The 19,466-nt window shown below is 33.7% G+C and overlaps 1 pseudogene; it reads right to left on the reverse strand.

Annotated features, from left to right (window-relative positions):
- Positions 1–17,015: 17,015 nt before the first annotated feature.
- LOC149552191 (uncharacterized) lies at positions 17,016–19,189 on the reverse strand (annotated as a pseudogene).
- Positions 19,190–19,466: the final 277 nt, after the last annotated feature.

The raw sequence follows: 19,466 nt of genomic DNA on the forward strand, positions 1-19,466 counted from the left end.
CTTAACAACCATGTTTACACAAGATAAGATAAGTTTGTGACTTGGTGAGTTGACCTAGGGGGTAGACTTGGTGAGCGAACATAAAGAGTCGACTTGGAGAGCGTACTTGAATTGTCAGCTTGGCGAGCTGACTAGGGGAGTCGACTTGGCAAGCTAACATGGCGAGTCAACTTAAAGTGGCGAGTTGGTGGGGCAAGTGGGGGTGACTTGGTGAGCTAACCTGGAGAGTTATTCTAGGGGTCAGACTTGGTGAGTGAACCTAGAGAGTCAACTTGGTAAACATACTTCAATTGTTAGCTTGGCGAGCTAACTTGGGGAGCCGGCCTGATGATCTAACATGGTGAGTGGGCTTAAAGTGGTAACTTGATGGGGCAAGTTGGCAAGCCAACTTAGCGAGGCCACTTAGAGACGTGACATGGCAAGCTAACTTGGTGAGAAAGCTCGATGAGTGGACCTAAAGATTGACCTTAATGAGGCACTTTGGTGGGGTGACTTGATGATTGAACTCAAAGAGTAACCTTGGTGACTATACTTGAACAGTTGACTTGGTGGGGCAATTTGGCGAGTTGACTTAGCAAGTCCACTTTGTGAGGCAAGATGGTGAGTCGACTTGGTGCAGCGACTTGGTGAGCTGACTTGGTGAGTGGACTTAAAGATTGACCTTGATGAGGTGCTTTGGTGGTGTGACTTGATGAGTGAACTTAAAGAGTCAACTTTATGAGCGTACTTGAACAGTCAACTTGGTGACATGACTTGGTTGGCTGGCTTGGTGAGCTGACCTGGTGTGCATACTTGAATAGTAGACTTGGTGAGCTGACTGAAAGAGTCAACTCATTGAGGTGATTGGGTGGGAGTGACTTGGCAAGCTGACCTGGAGAGTGACAATTCATATTCTACAAATTTGAGATGCTGAAACTTTTGTGGATGTGTAGGCCATTGGAACATACTGTAGGGAGGATGATGAACTTATTCTCAACTGTCAGACTCAGGCAAGTGATACAAATTGTAGAATCTTAACATATGGTTGTTCAAATTTTGTATTCCTAAATGATTTCCTTTTAGCGTATAACTTGCTGTGCATAGTTGCCAAGTTTTCTTATTGTATCAGGAATATTAATGAAGAAGCATATTAGTTACTGTCAATATTTTTTTAGGCATTCTATAAAATAGTTCACATGCCTTGCGTATGATATGAGATTTTACATGCATCCTACACTCTCTCATCCGGCTGATGATGGATATGTTTAAGTTGTGATTGTCCTGGTAGACATGCATGCAAAATCAACAATATCAGATTTTCACAATCCATTTGTAATTCAAGTTCATTTTGGATTTGATTGTGTGTGTTTTAGCGTCATCGTTTCAGATCACTCTCCGTAATCCATCATCAGCCAGATGAGAGAGTGCAGGATGCATGCAAAATCTCATATCATACGCAAGGCATGTGAACTATTTTATAGAATGCCTAAAAAAAATTTACACACACACATTGGTAGAAATTTCTACCTTCATTGGTCGAAATTTCTACCTTCAATGGTCAAAATTTTTGACCTTTAGTGGTCAAAATTTCTACCTTCAATGGTCAAAATTTTTGACCTTCATTGGTCAAAATTTCTACCTTCAATGGTCAAAATTTTTTACCTTCATTGGTCAAAATTTCTACCTTCATTGGTCAAAATTTCCACCTTCAACGGTCAAAATTTGTGACCTTCATTAGTCAAAATTTCTACCCTTTTTGGTCAAGATTTTCTACCTTATTTGGTCAAAATTTCTACCTTGTTTGGTCAAAATTTTGACCAATTCCTGACAAAACTTGCACAATGGCTATGAACATTTTTCGACCAATACTTTGGTCAAAATTTTGACCAACCAGAAGGTTGGTCAAAATTTCGAACGAAAAAATTCCAACCAATGGGTTGGTCAACTTTGGTCGAATTTTGGTCGAAAAGTGGGTCAAAATTTTGACCAATAATGGTCAAAAAATGGTCTCAGATGTACTAGTGAAAAATAATGAGATTAAAAAATTATATATGCACATTTCAAGATGCTAAGATGATCGAAAATGAATTTGTAAGAAGCTATATTGGTAGAATATTAAAAATTGTTGTAGGAATTTGGTCTCTTGGTGGAACCAAGGAAGGAGATGAAGTACTATGGAAGATCTTAAAAAGTTTGATGCCACCATTCAAGAAAGTAGCTCAAATAATTCAACTATTAATGCCCTACACTAAGGATTTAACCAAGGAAACATTGGTTGGAATATTAGAATCTATAGAAGTAGATTTGAGATAGTATGGAGAACTAGCTAGAGTCAAAACAACCTTCAGTGCCCTAAAAATTTGACCTAATTTGAGAAGGAGTGCAAGCACACATGGAGATTTTTTTGGTAGCAATAGGTTTGAGGAAGACAAGAAGATTAAGAAAGGTACAACCCTTTTTGTGAGAAGAGAAAAAGATTGTAAGAAGGTTTAAGCCTAGAAGAGATAGAAATTATTTTTATGCAAATGAAGATGAAGAATCTGATGAGAAAGGTCAAAGTGAAAGTGACGATGAATTGGGATTTGTGGCTATCAAGGGAGATGATCTTGATAGAGAAATTAGAGAATAAAGAGCTCTAATTTCCCAAGTAGACAAGAAATCTGATTGGATAATTGATAGTGGTTGTTCACATCACATGATTGGTGATATGAATAACTTTGTCAAGTTTAGGAATCATAATGGAGGTATTGTAAGAGTTGGTAACAATGTAGCCAATCATATAACATGAACTAGATCAATTACTCTTGATGGTAAAACTAATGTTAACAATATTTATTTTTTTGATGGATTGAAGCGTATTTTTTTGAGTGTCGGACAATTGGTGGTAAAGGGTTATTAGTTGAAATTCACTAAAAATACTTGCATTATCAAAGATAGATATGGCAAGCTGATTGGAATAGGCACAAGATCCAAAGGTAATGTATTTCAATTGAATCCTACTAAAATGATATGTTTGGTAGCTAAAGTGGACAACAGTTGGTTGTGGCATAGAAGATTCTATCACATAAAATTTTATAATATATTAAAGATCAGAAGTAAATTTGCAGTCAGAGACTTGCCTAGGATTACAAATCCTACTAATGTTGTTTGCAAAGAATGTATTTTGGATAAACAAAAGAAAGTATCATTTCCTAGTAAGAAATTCACTACCATAAAGAAGCTAGAGATCATTCACACAGATTTGAGTGGTCCTTCAAGAACAAGACGATTCTATGGTGAAAGGTACTTTATGATTTTCATTGATGATTTTACTAGAATGATGTGGATAGAATTTCTTAAAGAGAAATCTAATTTTTTTGAGAAGTTTGAGATATTAAAGAATAGAGTTGAGAATGCATCTGGTGTTAAGATAAAGTGTTTCAGATTAGATAGAGGAGGAGAGTTCACCTCTAAAGGGTTTAATATATTTTATGAAGAGAATGGAATTAAAAGGTAACTATCCTAACATAGAACACCTAAACAAAATAAGATTTCTGAAAGAAGGAATAAATTAGTAGCAAAGGAAACAAGAGCAATGTCGTTTGAGAATGATGTTTCTAAGAAAATTTGGAGAGAAGTAGTCAATACAATAGTATACACTCTAAACAGAGTATAGATTAGAAAAGGTCAAGACACCTTATGAACTATGGTTTGATCATTCACCATTAGTTAAGTATTTCAGAATATCTAGAAAAAAATGTTACATTAAGAGAGATGATGATATTAGTAAGTTTAATCCAAGAAGTGATGAAGGTATATTTATTGGTTATTCATTGAAAAGCAAGGCATACAAATGTTTAAAGTATAGAACTCAGACAATAGTTGAATGCAAAAATGTAAGGATTGATGAAAAGTTTGGAACTAAGGAAAAGATGCTAGATTATAATTTAGATGGAGAAGAAGACAATTCTAGAACTATTAGACAAAATACATGCGTTTTCTTTGAGACTAAAAATATTTTGCAGAATGATGTGTTAATTATTGAGCAAAGAGGAGAGAAGAGATTTGAACCTAGAGATGAGATACGAGTTCAAATGTCAACTCCTAACCCTAATAGGAATCTGATAAAGAATCACCCTCCTAAGAAGACAATTGGAAGCAAAGACAATGGTGTGATGACAAGAAACATAGTAAATGAGCAGATATGTTTGATATCTAAAGTTGAACCTAAGAGCACAAATGAAACATGTAAAGATGATCATTGGATTCAAGAAATGAAGGAAGAATAAAATTAGATTATGAAGAATGATACATGGGAATTAGTTCCTAGACTAAAAGATAAGGATGTGATAGGAATGAAATGGGTATTCAAAAACAAGATGAATGAGCAAGGTGAAGTTGTGAGGAAAAAGGATAGAGTTGTATGCAAGGGATATTCATAGGAAGAAGACATAGACTAAAAGGAGACATATGCACCTATAGCTAGAATGGAAGTAGTAAGGATGTTATTTGCTTATGTAGCAAATAAGAAATTAAGGGTTTATTAGATGGATGTTACATTAGCCTTCCTAAATGGAGAACTTGAAGAAGAGGTATATATTGAGTAGCCCAAAGGTTTTCCTTTATCAGAAGACAAAGACATGGTGTGCAAACTAAAGAAAGCTCTATATGGTCTAAAGTAAGCACCTAGAACCTGGTATGTAAGGTTGGATAGTTATTTGGAAAAGCTTGGATTTGATAAAAGTATAAAAGATAGTAACTTGTATTTTAAAGAAATTGAGAATGGTTTGATGATAATACTAATATTTGTTGATGACATTGTATTTGGAGGTAATAATGAAGCAAGTGGTGGGTTTTCTAAAAAATTGAAGAATGAGTTTGAAATGAGCATGATAGGAGAAACAAAGTTTTTCATAGGATTATAGATTGTGCAAAATAGTGATGGTATTTTCATTTCACAAGCTAAGTACCTAAAAGGTTTGTTGAAACGGTTTGGATTATAAAGTTACAAACCTATTGGTACACTTATGATAACTGGACACAATTTATCCAACAAAGATGAGACACCTACATTAGAGAAGAAGTATAGATATATGATTGGAGGTTTGCAACATTTGACTCACACTAGACTAGATATAGCAAATGTAGTTGGGATTGTAGCTAGATTTCAAGCAGATCCTAAGGAGTATCACTTTGTAATAGTAGAGAGAATATTCAAATATTTGAAAGGAACATCTAATTATGGAATTTGGTATGATAAGTTAAGTGATTTCACTCTATGTGCATATACTAATGTAGATTGGGTAGGAAATATGGATGGTAGAAGGAGCACCATTGGTGGAGCATTATTTCTTGGAGGAAGATTGGTTTCTTGGTTAAGAAAGAAGAAATATTGTATTTCATATAGTAAAACTAAGGTAGAGTATGTTGCAACAACAAATAACTATAATCAAGTTATGTGGATGAAGTAAATGTTGAAGGATATCAGAATTGAGTTTGAAGAACCTATTACCATTTACTATGATAACACAAGTATAGTGAGTATATCTAAGAATCCTACATTGCATTCTAAGACTAAGCATATATCTATTAAGTATCATGTGCTGAGAGAGAAAGCAATAGAAAAAGAGATCTGATTAAAGTATGTGAGTACTAAAGATCAAATTTTAGATATCTTTACAAAGACTTTTCCTAAAGATACATTTGAGTATTTAAGAGTCATGCTTAGGGTTATGTCCCTACCTACTTTTGAGTAGATGATGTAGTAAATGCATCAATCCAATGGTACAAAGCACTATTGTTAGACTAGACTAAATGTTGATGCTTTCCCTATGGGGAAGTATCTATGATGAGTTGATTCATTAAGGACTCTTAGTATTTAGTTTTGAATAGTGTCTTTGGACACTTGAGCTAGTTGAAGACTTGGAGCAAAATATTAGCAATTGGTATTTAACAATTGGTATCTTGTAATTTTGAGTTCATTAACATTGATGTCAATGGGGGAGAGAATATGCATAAAAAAAATCTCCTAAGAAATGGGGGAGAAGAACTCCTAAGTATAAATGGGAAAGAGATATCTCTTTAGGGAGATTTAGAAAGATCATGTAAGAAAGTAGGAATATGTACCTGATGTGTTGTGAGAATTTTAATGTGAAGTGAACAATTGTTGTCAATCCTAAAGAAGAAGAAGAAGAAAAAAGTAGTAAGAATTATTTAGCATGTGAAAAACTAATGTTGTTTAGTAGCAACAACAGAACACTATTTTGGTATTCTTGGAACTTAGATGGTTTTTCATCTATGTTGCAATCAATGCTAAAGGGGGAGATTGTTAGCATAAATTATGATGATACTACATTGGGGTATTATCCCAAGAATTCGAGAGTATTGATATGTTGCATTCATGATTGTGTTTGTCATTGATGTCAACATAGTATGGTTATTGTAAAGACTGGTTGAGTGGTAGACACAGATTTTAGTTGTATGAATAATGGTTTGATTTTAAGGTGATGTATGGTTATGGAAATGTTTAGTACAATGTTCTAATGATGTAGTTCAGTGCATAGAGTCTAAGTTGAAGACATATGAAATTTCTACTTGATTTACAGAGAGTAGTTTAGAGACAGATTATTGGAAAGCAGTTCATGATGTTTGTTCACTATCTTACATATGAGATGGAGTGAGAAGATGCACAGTTAGGTAGTGACATAGGAAAATCTATTGGTGATGTCAATAAGTGTGCAAGCCCTAGTATTATATGTGTGAAGTTTTGTATAGATTCTGCATCGACAATGTTATAGTTATTGTAATTAATTAATTATCTTATTATAATTAATTGGGAAAGCCTCAAGGCCGACTCAAGGAATTATTTTGAAGATATGGTATAAATGAAAGATTTTTTCCTTATTTGTAAAGTAATCAACTAAAATTTCAAGTGTGACAAGGAGCAAAGTGTTTCATAAATGTGTGTAAGAAATCCAAGAGATTATTGGGTGCGATTTTTGTGATCTAGTTACAACGTTAGAAGGAGCAAAGGTTTGATTAATATGAGAGAAGAAGAGGAAGGAAGTACATTTCATTTCTATTATTTTGAAAGGAATAATATGGAGCTCATTTGGATAGTGAGTTCATTTGTCTTATCCTTGAAGCTATTTGGAGAGTAGGTCAAACTATCTTCCACAACTCCTAATAGGGTTGGCACAACTCCTAACAGGGTTGGAATCTCCTAACAAGGACTCACATGTACTGAGTGTATTCATAGACTCCTAACAAGGTCCATCTTCTAACAAGAAATATTTATATTAGTACATTATCTTGTGGGTACCATACCCACTGGGATTTTTCCTCTGATCAAGGGTTTCCCTAGTTAAGATATCTAGTGTTATTGTGTATGAGTATCTTGTTGTGGTTTCTAATTATATTTCCCATATGGTTAAAGTTTAATAAGGTTGATAATTGTGATATTAGTTGTATAACTAATTCACACCCCCTCCCAATTAGTGGGCTTATATTGGTGGGCTATATATTCTAACATGAAGGCTTTCAATTCAAAGTTGTCTTGTTTCTTATACCACAAACCATAATCTTCAATACCTTTTAGACACCTCATAATTCTTTTTATTTCCACCTAGGAGGTTATATATCCATCTAGGATGAAAAATTGCTTAGGTTCACCTTTTTTTGAACTTGATGGGTTATCTAACTCATCTCCAATTTTTGGTTTACAACCACATTTTGGTGCATCTGGTACTGGGAGTGGATACCAATTTCCTTGACCCATTATGCCTAGCCCACCATCACTTGGATAACCCATTTTTTTTTATCATATTTTCCCCTATGCCATAGTTTTCCCTTGTCTACTAATTAAGTAAAACATATTGTCCGGTTGTTATTGAATCAAATGTACTACTACTTGGAGTAGTAGATTTAGTGGAACCAGTGGTAGTACCTGTGGCCATGGATGAAGAATCCTTACAAACCTCATACTCATTTCCTTCATCAGTTGCATCACATTGTGCTACTATTGTATCTAGATGCTCATCATCCCATAATTTGCTAAATGTTTCATCCTCAACCAAGTCTTCAAAATTAGTAGAGATGTTTGGTTCACCAAGATTCTTCCTCATCTCCCAAAATGCATTAATTTTTTATCGACACCACCTTGTAGCTACATAATCATGATTTATGGAATCTAGAAGATATTTTTTACTTGGATGATCTACTTTCTGGTAGAAATTGTAGGATGTTGTAGGCTGCACTTTTTCTTTCTATCTGTGTAATTTTTTTAATTTGTGCTAACAATTCATGTATTGACATATTTTTTTCATTGGAGAATTTTTCCATCTCTATTTTGACCTTTTCCCATTAGTCCATTTTTTAAACATTTCAATCAATGACACACACTCATGTTGACATTTTCTTGTGAAGTTTCCATTCTATACAAGATTTGTACCAATTATGTTTAGTGGGTCATACTACCAGTGCCAAGCAACATCCAATTTAAAAAATTCAAACAATTGTTGTACCACATTGAATGCTCTCCTCTCAAAGGTGAATCCTCCACATCCAATAGGAAATGAAGGAAAAATGGTTTACTTTTGCTGACCATGAAGCAATACATCTGTGCTTTCCATCTACCGTACATGTTCCAATGCAAATACCCTCTCTATCACATGTACAAGAAGTTTTTAGGGCTCTACAATTGAACTGTAAAATCTTAATATGGTACACTCTTTCATTAAGTACCAATCAACCAATTTAATTTGACTTCCCAGTTGAATTAATCATTTACAAGACACAAGCAATCTAGGCATTGAAGTGCATGTAATTTTATGATAAAGTGGTGCCAAAAAGAAGTCTACAAAGTGGTTGTAGTTCCCTTAGGGATCACCTATCCTAATCACAATTGTTCATTTGAATATTGGTTTACCAAAATTAAGCTAAAGCTTGTTTGTTTCAAAAATTTGATGATGCTTTGATAACAAAAGATAGCACAAGTAGGTTGTGTATCTAAATGTCTTTTGTGATAGTGGCTCTGCCCCTCTTTTAATCATTAACAATTGTTCATTCATGTGATGTACAATATGCCCAATATAATTATATATTATAGGTTGTTTTAGATAATGAATATTGAAAATCATTTCCAAAACATTGGCACCCACTTTCTCGTTACTTTCCAAACCTAAACAAATTGATAGCTGAGATACAATATCCTAAACCCACTACAAAAAATTCTCCAATTTGTAAGGAGGTTTATGATCACAAGGAAGATTGAATGTATCTACTAACCCTCTGATATAACAATGTTTATTATCTGAACCTGATTTATCATATATTTCTACCAGTTTTTCTAGGTCAATGTGGGTTGGGTTTTGTTCTTCAAAGCCTAGGTCCAATAGTCTACCAAATTTACTCTGCATGATGGAAAAAATTACTTCCTGTGTGTTTTGATTCACAATTACCTTTTTGTTTTCATCATATTTCTTAGCAAAAACTATTAAAAATTATGGACAAGGGAATACTTGAGGGAACCCCAAGCAGACAATTCCACCAATCCAAGTTGCAACTTTTACAATGGTACTTATCATGGTGTTCGATTTAATATATTTTGATTCTTTTTGTGCATCATTCCACTTATCTTAAATTGCATATTTGATTGCCTTAATACTCCTTCCATAGATAACATGATCCAAAATATCATGGAATTCATCAGTAAAACCTAGCATTTTAACAAGTTTGTGCATGTCAAAAACTAGTTTCTGGGTCCCCTGCATTTTCTTTTGGGTTACAATTCCATTGCCAGTGCCACTCTTTTCTTTTGGATATAGTTGTTCAATTGTGTGTTGTCTTTGATCTCACACAAATGTCATATCTGTCATCAGATAGTGTCTACCAAACTCAAAAGGTTAGCAAGGCAAAGAACAGTGTCTACCAAGCTCAGAAGGTCAGCAAGACAATAGATAGTGTCTACCGAGCCCAACAAGTTAGTAAAGATAGTTTGTAGTGTCTACTGACTAGATAGTTGGTTACCAAGCTTTCAAGGTAATCAAAGAAATTTAGTTCTTACCGAGCTCACTCGGTAATCAAAGAAAATATGACAAAAGTAGTTCTTACCAAGCTCACTCGGTAATCGAAGAAAATATGACAGAAATAGTTCTTACCGAGTTCACTCAGTCATCAAAGGTAGTTTGAAAAAGTAGTTCTTATCGAGTAAAATTGAAATCCAAAGGATTTTAAGGATATTGTAATGTTAATCGAGTCAAGAAGGTTAACTCTAGAAATTCCTAGAAGTAGTATTTACCGAGAAGGGTCGGCCAATAAAGGATTTCATTGTCTTATGAAATAACATTTATTTTTTTCAGAGTAATATCTGTAGCCAATTGATGAATGGTTTATTGGTAAATGTAACATGTAAATGGGCTGACTTGACAATTTGAATGGTATAAGTAAGAGGTCAAGTTGCGAATTCAAAATGGTATGGTGTGGAGGTATGAGAAATTAATGTGATATGAAGATTGATTATTGTGGAAGTGAATTTGAAGGATGATCAGAGATCATTGAGGAGTAGTAGAGTCATATTTGATCAAGGAGGATCTAATGATGCTGAATAGAGACCTGTATCCAACAAATTTAGTTGCATCTTATTCAGGTCAATTCATTGTTTCTTTTTAACCATTGTGGCAGTGATTTCAAATCTCTTAATAGAGTTGGTTTAACAGTCATTTTGTAAATCCTCTAATAAGGTGACAGTTCAGTTGAATTATTCTAAAGACCTCTAGCAAGGACACTCCTAATAGGGTGATTAAATCCTCTAATAGGGTCACACCTAACAGTGTGTATTGTAACCTTTAACAGGGTTGGCTCCTAACAAGGCTCACTTCAGAAGAGTGAACAATTGGTGACTAGTTACTTGGTGGTTTTTCCCATATTGGGTTTCCACGTTAAATCTGGTGTCTGTTGTGTTCACTTTATTTTCAATTACATGCATGAATGCTTGAAAAGAAAGTAATAGTTTAATTTATTGAGTTACGACATTTGTTTTCCAAGTACAAGCAGTAACTAGATCTTTAAGACATCTAAGGGATTTGTGGATTAATTTTTGTTAGTAACTGATTCACCCCCCTCTCAGTTACTCTATCTGTAATTCCAACAATTGGTATCAAAGCTTTTGGTGCTTACAGAAAAATATTTCAAGGATCTAAGCTAAAGATCAGGATGTCTTACAAAAGGGAAATTCCAAGACTTGATAGAGATAACTTCTCAGGATGGCAAGGATTGATGAGGCTTCATCTGGCTTCTATTGGTGATACAGGGATGAAGTATCTTGATGAAAAATATGAAGAACCTTCTGGTACATTATTTGTCAATGATATTTCTGAAAAAGAAGAATCACAATAACATGATGATAGATATAGCATCTGCTTTGAGTTATGAAGAATTTGATGACATCAAGGATTGCAAAAATACCTTTGAAATGTGGAACAAGCTGAAAGAAATCTATGGAGGAGATGATAATGTAAGAAGAGCCAAAACAGAAAGCTTGAGAGGACAATTTGATCAAATGAGGATGAGAGATGATGAAAACATTGCAAAGTATGTTGGAAGAGTTAAAGCATGTGTTAGTGCAATCAAAGCATCTGGAGGAGATATCGATGAGGAGACAGTTATAATTAAAGTTCTTAGAACCCTAATTCCTATTTATGTAATCAGAGTCTATGCAATTCAAGAAATGAGATGTGAGGCAAATCATAAAATAAATTTAAAGGCCATAGTTGGAAGATTGATTACATTTGAGCTAGACAACTATGAAAATTATGTTCCAGCTGCTAAGAATGTTGAATCAACACTTGAAGCCAAGCTTTCACTCAAAGAAAAAGGGAAAAAGATGAAGGATCCACAATCATACAATGATGAAGAATCAAAACAAAGTTTTGATAGTGATCTTGAGGTGGTTGAAGCCCTACTAGCAAGAAAATATACAGGAGGCAAAGGGAAATACAAAGGTAAGGTTCCTCTAATCTATTTCTCTTGTGAAGAAATTGGACATATTGCTACTAGGTGCCCAAATAAGCAGAACAAAGATGAGAAGAAAGGTCACAAGTACAATGGCAATAAAGACTTCAAATCATTCAAGGATAAAGGTAAGAAAACATGTTTTATGGCAAAAGATTCTAATGATTCTGATGATGAAGAAGAAGATGAAATTGTCTACATTGTTGTAAAAGATGAATCTAATAATGATGAGGAAATGACACTAATTTCTCATATGAGAAAAAATGATACATGGATCATAGATAGTGGTTGTTCTCATCACATGATTGGTGATAAAACTAAGTTTGAATATTTTGAAGATTATGATGGTGGCAGTGTAAGATTTGGTAACAATGAACCTTGTTGTATAAGAGGAAAAGGAAGAATCTCACTAACCAAGGAACTTGTATGTGATAATGCATATTGGGTAGAAGGACTAAAGCAAAAAATTTTGAGTGTGGCACAGCTACTCAATAATGGATTCAAAGTAGAATTTATGCATGGAAAAGCAATATTTCTCGATGGCAAAGGAAAGCTAATTGGATCAAGCACTCAAACAAAAGGTAACTTATTTTATCTTGAACTTGGTGAATGTTCATGTTTCATTGCTCAAATTGAAGAAAGTTGGTTATGGCATAGGAGGTTGTGTCATATAAACTTTGACAACTTAATAAAGATTAGTAAATTTAGGAAAGTAAGAGGTATTCCTGACATAAAGAAACCTGAGGTTGGTCTATGTAAGAATTGTCAAATTGGTAAAAAGGGAAAGACTAGTTTTAAAAGAAAGAACTATCAGACTGAAGAAGTTCTAGAAATTGTGCATACTAATTTGTGTGGACCTATTGGCATTGAAATTTATACTAGTGAAAAAAATTTCATTCTATTTGTTGATGATTATTCAAGAATGATGCATGTCATGTACCTTAGAGAGAAATTAGAAGCATTTGAAAAATTCAAATGGTATTTGGCCAGAGTAGAAAAAGGAAACAGGCAAAAGACTAAAATGCTTAAGGTTTGATAGAGGTGGTGAATTCATTTCACATGAGTTCAATAAATTTTGCATTGAAAGGGGAATCAAAAGATAGGTTTCAGCACCTAGAACTCCTGAACAAAATGGAATAACAAAAAGAAGGAATAGATCTATAATGGATTGTGCAAGCACTAGTACATTTGAGACCATTTTTTGACCATTATTGGTTGAAATTACGACCCAATTTTCGACCAAACTTTGACCAAATTTGACCAACCCATTGGTCGAAAATTTTGACCAATATGTTGGTCAAAAAACTGCCATAGCCATCATGCAAGTTCTACCAGGAATTGGTCAAAATTTTGACCAATGAAGGTAGAAATTTCAACCAATGATGAGAGAAATTTTTTACCAATAAAGGTAGAAATTTTGACCAATGAAGGTAAAAAATTTTGACTAATGAAGATAGAAATTTTGACCAATGAAGGTCAAAACTTTTGACCAATGAAGGTAGAAATTTCGACCAATGAATGTAGAAATTTCTATCAATGAAGGTAAAAAAATTTGACCAATAAAGGTAGAAATTTTGACCAATGAAGGTAGAAATTTCTACCAATGTGTGGGTGTCAAATTCTTTTAGGCATTCTATGAAATAGTTCACATGCCTTGCATACGATATGACATTTTGCATGCATGTTGCACTCTCTCATTCGGTTGATGATGGAGAGTGGTTTGAAACAATGATGCTAAAAAACACACACACAATCAAATCCAAAATGAAATTGCATTACAAATGGATTGTGGAAATCTAATATTATTAATTTTGCATGCATGTCTACCAGGACAATCACAACTTAAACATATAATTTTGCATCCATGTCTACCAGGACAATCATAACTTAAACATATAAATTGTGATTGTCCTGGTAGACATGCATGCAAAATTAACAATATCAAATTTTCACAATCCATTTGTAATGCAATTTCATTTTGGATTTGATTGTGTGTGTTTTTAGCATCATTGTTTCAGACCACTCTTCGTAATCTATTATTAGCCAGATGAGAGAGTGCAGGATGCATGCAAAATGTTAAATCATATGCAAGGCATGTGAACTATTTTATAGAATGCCTAAAAAACATCAACAGTAACCATTCTTTCCTACTCTTATCAGAAATAGTTCCATCAAGATAGCTCAAGTCCATACTAAATGTCTTAATGATTGAGTTTCTATATATAGTTATCTTATTTTAGGGCACCAAAATGGGTTTTATCCCCTCAAATAGGTAAACAATCTATTAAAATATCCTAGATTTGTAATTATAAAGCTTTGCTTCGAACAAAATGCCACAATCAAATTGTGAACTAGAGAATAGTGCAAGGCCACACAGGCAATTACTTCTCACAAATACTATGATAAGAAAAGATAATGCTCACACACTACTTGAGATCTTAAACAGAACAAGCTTCAGTAATACATTGCAACATATATATATATATATATATATATATATATATATATATATATATATATATGGATCTTTTGGCACTGTTACTAAAATCATTTACCTTGTAGGTAAGAACATAAGTTTGTTTCAATATAAAAATCTTCAAAAGGAATTTCATATCAGACAATAAAAGTAACAAAAAATAAATTAAATTGCAGTGCACTAGGAATAATATAGCAAATAATGAGTACTAAACCTCAATTGAACAAAAGACTATACAATGGCTTCAATAAAACTGATGCTACACCTAAACCATCAATTGTAGCAAGCTACTTGAAGATATGTAGTACAAACCATCCTAGAGAACAACCTCTAATTTTTAAAAACTTCTGCTTTTACTAGGTGAAGCTTTACTTTTTGCCTTGGCAAAGTCAACTAGGTCTTCAAACAACTTATCTTCAAGTTTAACTTGTTTGCTAGAAGTTAAAGATTGTTGTGGATATGCATCATTGTAAGTTCCATCATGAATGGAGATGTTTTGTGTCCTTGATATCAACTCATCATGTGTTGATTCACTGTAACCATGTGTAGACTGGCCAAAACCCAAAGCTTGTTGCTACTGAAAAGACTGTTGTCTTTGATTGTACTTTGCTAGAGGAGGGGGAATAATTGATATAACATTGCTATTATATATGGGAGGTCCTTGCAGATTATCTACACCTTGTGATGTATTTTTTGATTGCTCCACTTCCCAAGGAGTGAGAGGAAGGCTTTCAAAAGTCTTTTGTGTTGATGCCTTTGAATTCTGTGATTGTGGCCCATATAACAGAACTGATTGTTGTGGACAAAGAGACTGCCTTGCTGGATTTGACCATTGCAAACCCTAGCTAGATTTGTCAAAATATGACTCTGGGCCATGGTGTGGAAACTTTTGGTATTCATTCTATTGTGTTGATGACATCCCTGAAGAGTAACCTTCATTTTGATATGGAGAATTTGATTGTGAATTCAAAGGATATGGAAAAGTTTGCTGAGAAAGAGATACTAGTGGTGAATGTGTGTATTTCTCATTAACTATGCTAGCTGTTGGTGGAGTTGTAGTAGTTGGGGACTCGTAAGCATCACCACTAAGGAAATCCATTGTCTGCTTAGTTTTCTGGCCGTGAGTATCAATATTTTAAAGTCCTGGTGGTGGGGGTATCAATGGGAGTCGACTTGTTCACTGATTCTTTTCAGTGTTATCAACTCTCTGATGAGCTTGTGCACTGGGTCTTGACCTACAATGCATAAAATACTGTTATTTCTCTTTTGATTTTTCTCTATAGAAGCCTGTCAAATCATAGTACAAAAGAAAAGTTTGCCACAAATTTGAACTATAAATACAAAAGAAAGATGCTGGAAATTATTGACTATGGGGGTGATAAATTTACAATTTTAAATGCTAGAAGATATTTAGATACCTTGTGTTGGTGATACTTCTCCCTAACTATAGTCAATGCACACCCTTTGCTATTTAGTTGTAAATTATGCAATGCATGAATACAATCCTTCATCTCTAATACTTTATAGCCTATGTAATGCTCTAGCATAGGATTTTGAAGATCGGGGATAATTCCCATTTTAAGAATACCGTCCAAGAGAGATGTGACAAATCATCTTGCAATACAAAAGGAAAATTGTACCTCCTCCCTTGTGTAAGTGTTATCTGTAATGTAACAAAATTCTTCCACATGTGGAGCACAAATTTCTTCGTACTTCCTAAAAGTGACATCAAAGCAGTAGTTAAAAAGTGACCAAAGAATAGAAAAGAAAAGAAAATGTTACAATATGCAAGAAGTACACATGAGGCAACAAGCATGTAAGTAAAGTGTATCTGGCACAAGCTTGTACTCCTCGAAAAACTGTTACAACAATCTAATTTTGAATTGATTATAAAAATTAATTGCACAACTACAATAGGGAAAAATAAATATACAAATAGCATGAAGAAATGCAATAAGAAACAAACCTCAAAAAGCCAATCAACAAGTATGCCCCTCATTTTTGCATTGATCTCCTCTTGAATTGTTTCAATGTAACAAGGTAATGCTCGCCATTTTAGCTGAAAAAGTAATTGATGACTGTAAGTATTAATCAAAACAAGCTTCAAGAAAATTTCATAAATTCAGTCTAGCTTGACACATGAAAATCGGTAACTTTTTTGCTTCAAGTACCTATATTACTTCATTTAAGCTTAGAACATTAACAAAAATATGCAATTTTTAGTGAAGATATTTATCAACTAAATCTATATCTAGCACATATGTCATTCCCTAGTGCAAAACATTGCCATTATTTTCTAGAATTAAAGTCAAATTCACTGGCTAATATTAAATATATGTAATCTACACTGTTTAGTCTTTTGCAAATAAAATCCATTCAAATTACTCTGAACCAGCCTAGGCACCAATCAGCTAATCCATGTCACACTTTCATCATTGGTTTCAACATATGAATCCTTCAAGTATAAAATTGCCATAGAAAAAATCACTGGGCAAGCAAAACTTTGAATTATTTGCAGAGTTCATTTTTGTTTCTCTGATTAATCCTAGCATAAGTGAAAATGAGAATCAACTCACACAAGATCTCCTCCAATAAGAAGCAAGTCTCCACGTGGAAGTTCTTTAACAATATTGTTCTGGCTTACTTGAAGGGAAGGTTGAGCAAGCAATCGAGCAACACTGTATGTAGAATCGCCACCATCCCCAGTTTTTGCCATGAAGTCAAACCATAGTCCTTCTCTTGCACTTAGATGATTAAAAAGAAAACCTTCCTTTGGTTCATTACTCTATGCCTTAGTCATTGTTGCCTAATCAAATAAAGAAACTATAAATTATCACACAAAGTAAGACTCGACAAATTTTAAAACATGGCAAGTAATATCAAAATTACTTACTACAATGAAAGAGAATAACATAACAAGATTACAGATTAAGAAACTTTGATCTATTGAGTAGACATGCCTGCATAGTTCACATATCAAAGCGTCCAAGAAACAATGTTACAGATACCAAAAGATCAAATGCTATCTTGAACAAATCTGTCGATGTCCTAAAATAGTACACTCTTGTCATCTTGAATCACTAACAGAAGTTTCCTCAATGGAAAAAGTACACCTTGGAATTAGTGGAACAAAGTACATACCCTGAGTACCAAGGAACCATGTCTGAGAAATTTGGAGCTGTAGATGCCTTCCAAATATTAGAAACTGATGCTGACTAAGGATGTGTCAAAGCCCATCTAAAAATACAAATTGAAATAGAAATAATGAAATTTCACAAAATTCAAGATAAAGTGACAAATGATAATTTCAAAACAATAAAACTTGTAAAGAAATTTTCAATGTGACATACCTAGTTGACCTTTCAACTACATAATTTGCAATGTATAATCCTATAAATGTTGCCCACAAAGAAAACATAGGTGAGATTATGTTAGCTGACTGCAAAATAAACATATGGTTAGTAAAGATATTCGCATTGACCAAATTTTATTTAATGGTATCAGATTTCCCACAATCTATAAATTTAATCATTGTTGTTTCTGGATTAGACCATCTATGAATTTCTGAATACAAAAAATCACACATGATCTAATCTAGAAAAAACAACAATCCAAATTTATTTGTTTACTTCAGAACATACTTAAGTTGTAAAGATTAGTTGTTACTTTGGAACATAGTTTGTCCAATAAAAATTATGATTGCAAATTGTGTATTACTAGATTGGAGATAAGAAAGTCACTCTCAAATAGATAGCCACTTACCTGACCATAAATAACCCATTTGGGAAATACTGGATAGTCACTTGCAGATCCAACAGATGCAAGCCAATTAGAGAAAACCTGCTCCTTCAATTCATGTACCTGTGGCCACCCTTTTATAAATGTATCCAAAACAAGACCAAAATCTTTGCTTCCAAATGATTTTTTTCTAGCTGGGGCTCTATTGCCACAATAGCTATAAAAAACACAACATGTTGTGCTTAAAACCTGCAGCAACAACAGACAAAATTAACTTAATCATAAGAAGAAAGGCTTGGGTTTCAATGCTAAACTTTTCATATCAAAAAAATTAACATATGATTAGTTTCAGACAAATAATAGCTCTTACAACACTATTTTGCAAATGGCAAGAATCTCAGGCCACTTTCCTGCAAAGCGTGCAACGAGGCCCATATACCACAGCCCAAGAAATGTAATATGGAAAACCAAAAGAGCCAAGATAGACAATACAAATAATGTCAAAAATAGAGACACATTCATTTTGATGTTGACTCCCATTGACTACATGCTTGGTAAATGGTACACGCCAGCAATTAAAAGCCACAACACATACCTACAATGTGTAAATCCATTCCTTGGTTCAGAACTTTTTTAAGCAAGGAATATTTGGACAAAAATGTCACTTAGCCATATAAATATTATCCAATAAATTTTAAGCTTTTAAACACATAATTTATATCATATTTGAAAATTTGTGCAGTACCATTGACTGAAGTTTGAGTAGCTTGGCTGAATGGTTCATCCCAGGAAAGGAGAGGAAAATAAATAGAGAAAACCAAAGAAACATGCATATATAGACCACCACATTATATTGTTTTTATCCAACTTGTGAATAAGAGTTTGGAAGTTATCAACTAATATGAAGAAAAGAGAACCAACCACAACTGCAATCATAGCATGTTGTAAATGTTCATGTGGATAAGGGTATCTGTGCATAAGAATTGTTGTCATCTTCTCCATTTTCATTTTGCATTCTGTATTACAACACTAAAAAATCCATTCATCTCTACTAGTTTGGTGTTCTACTTGGATACAAAGATCAATTTGGAGAATAATATATTACTCATAAGGTAACAATGAAAAGTAGTGACTCACAATCCTTATGGAAGGCAATGACCCTCCCACCAATAAAGGAGGGTTCCATCTAAAGTTTAAACATTGAAAGGGATACAAGTGATGTGAATCTAAGTGATAAATAAACAGTACTCAACCAGCAACCAGTACTCATTAAAGGACAATTTAG

The sequence above is a fragment of the Cupressus sempervirens genome, chromosome 6, assembly GCF_028749045.1.
Source record: "Cupressus sempervirens isolate cs-2001-9-10 chromosome 6, ASM2874904v1, whole genome shotgun sequence".
Taxonomy (NCBI): domain Eukaryota; kingdom Viridiplantae; phylum Streptophyta; class Pinopsida; order Cupressales; family Cupressaceae; genus Cupressus; species Cupressus sempervirens.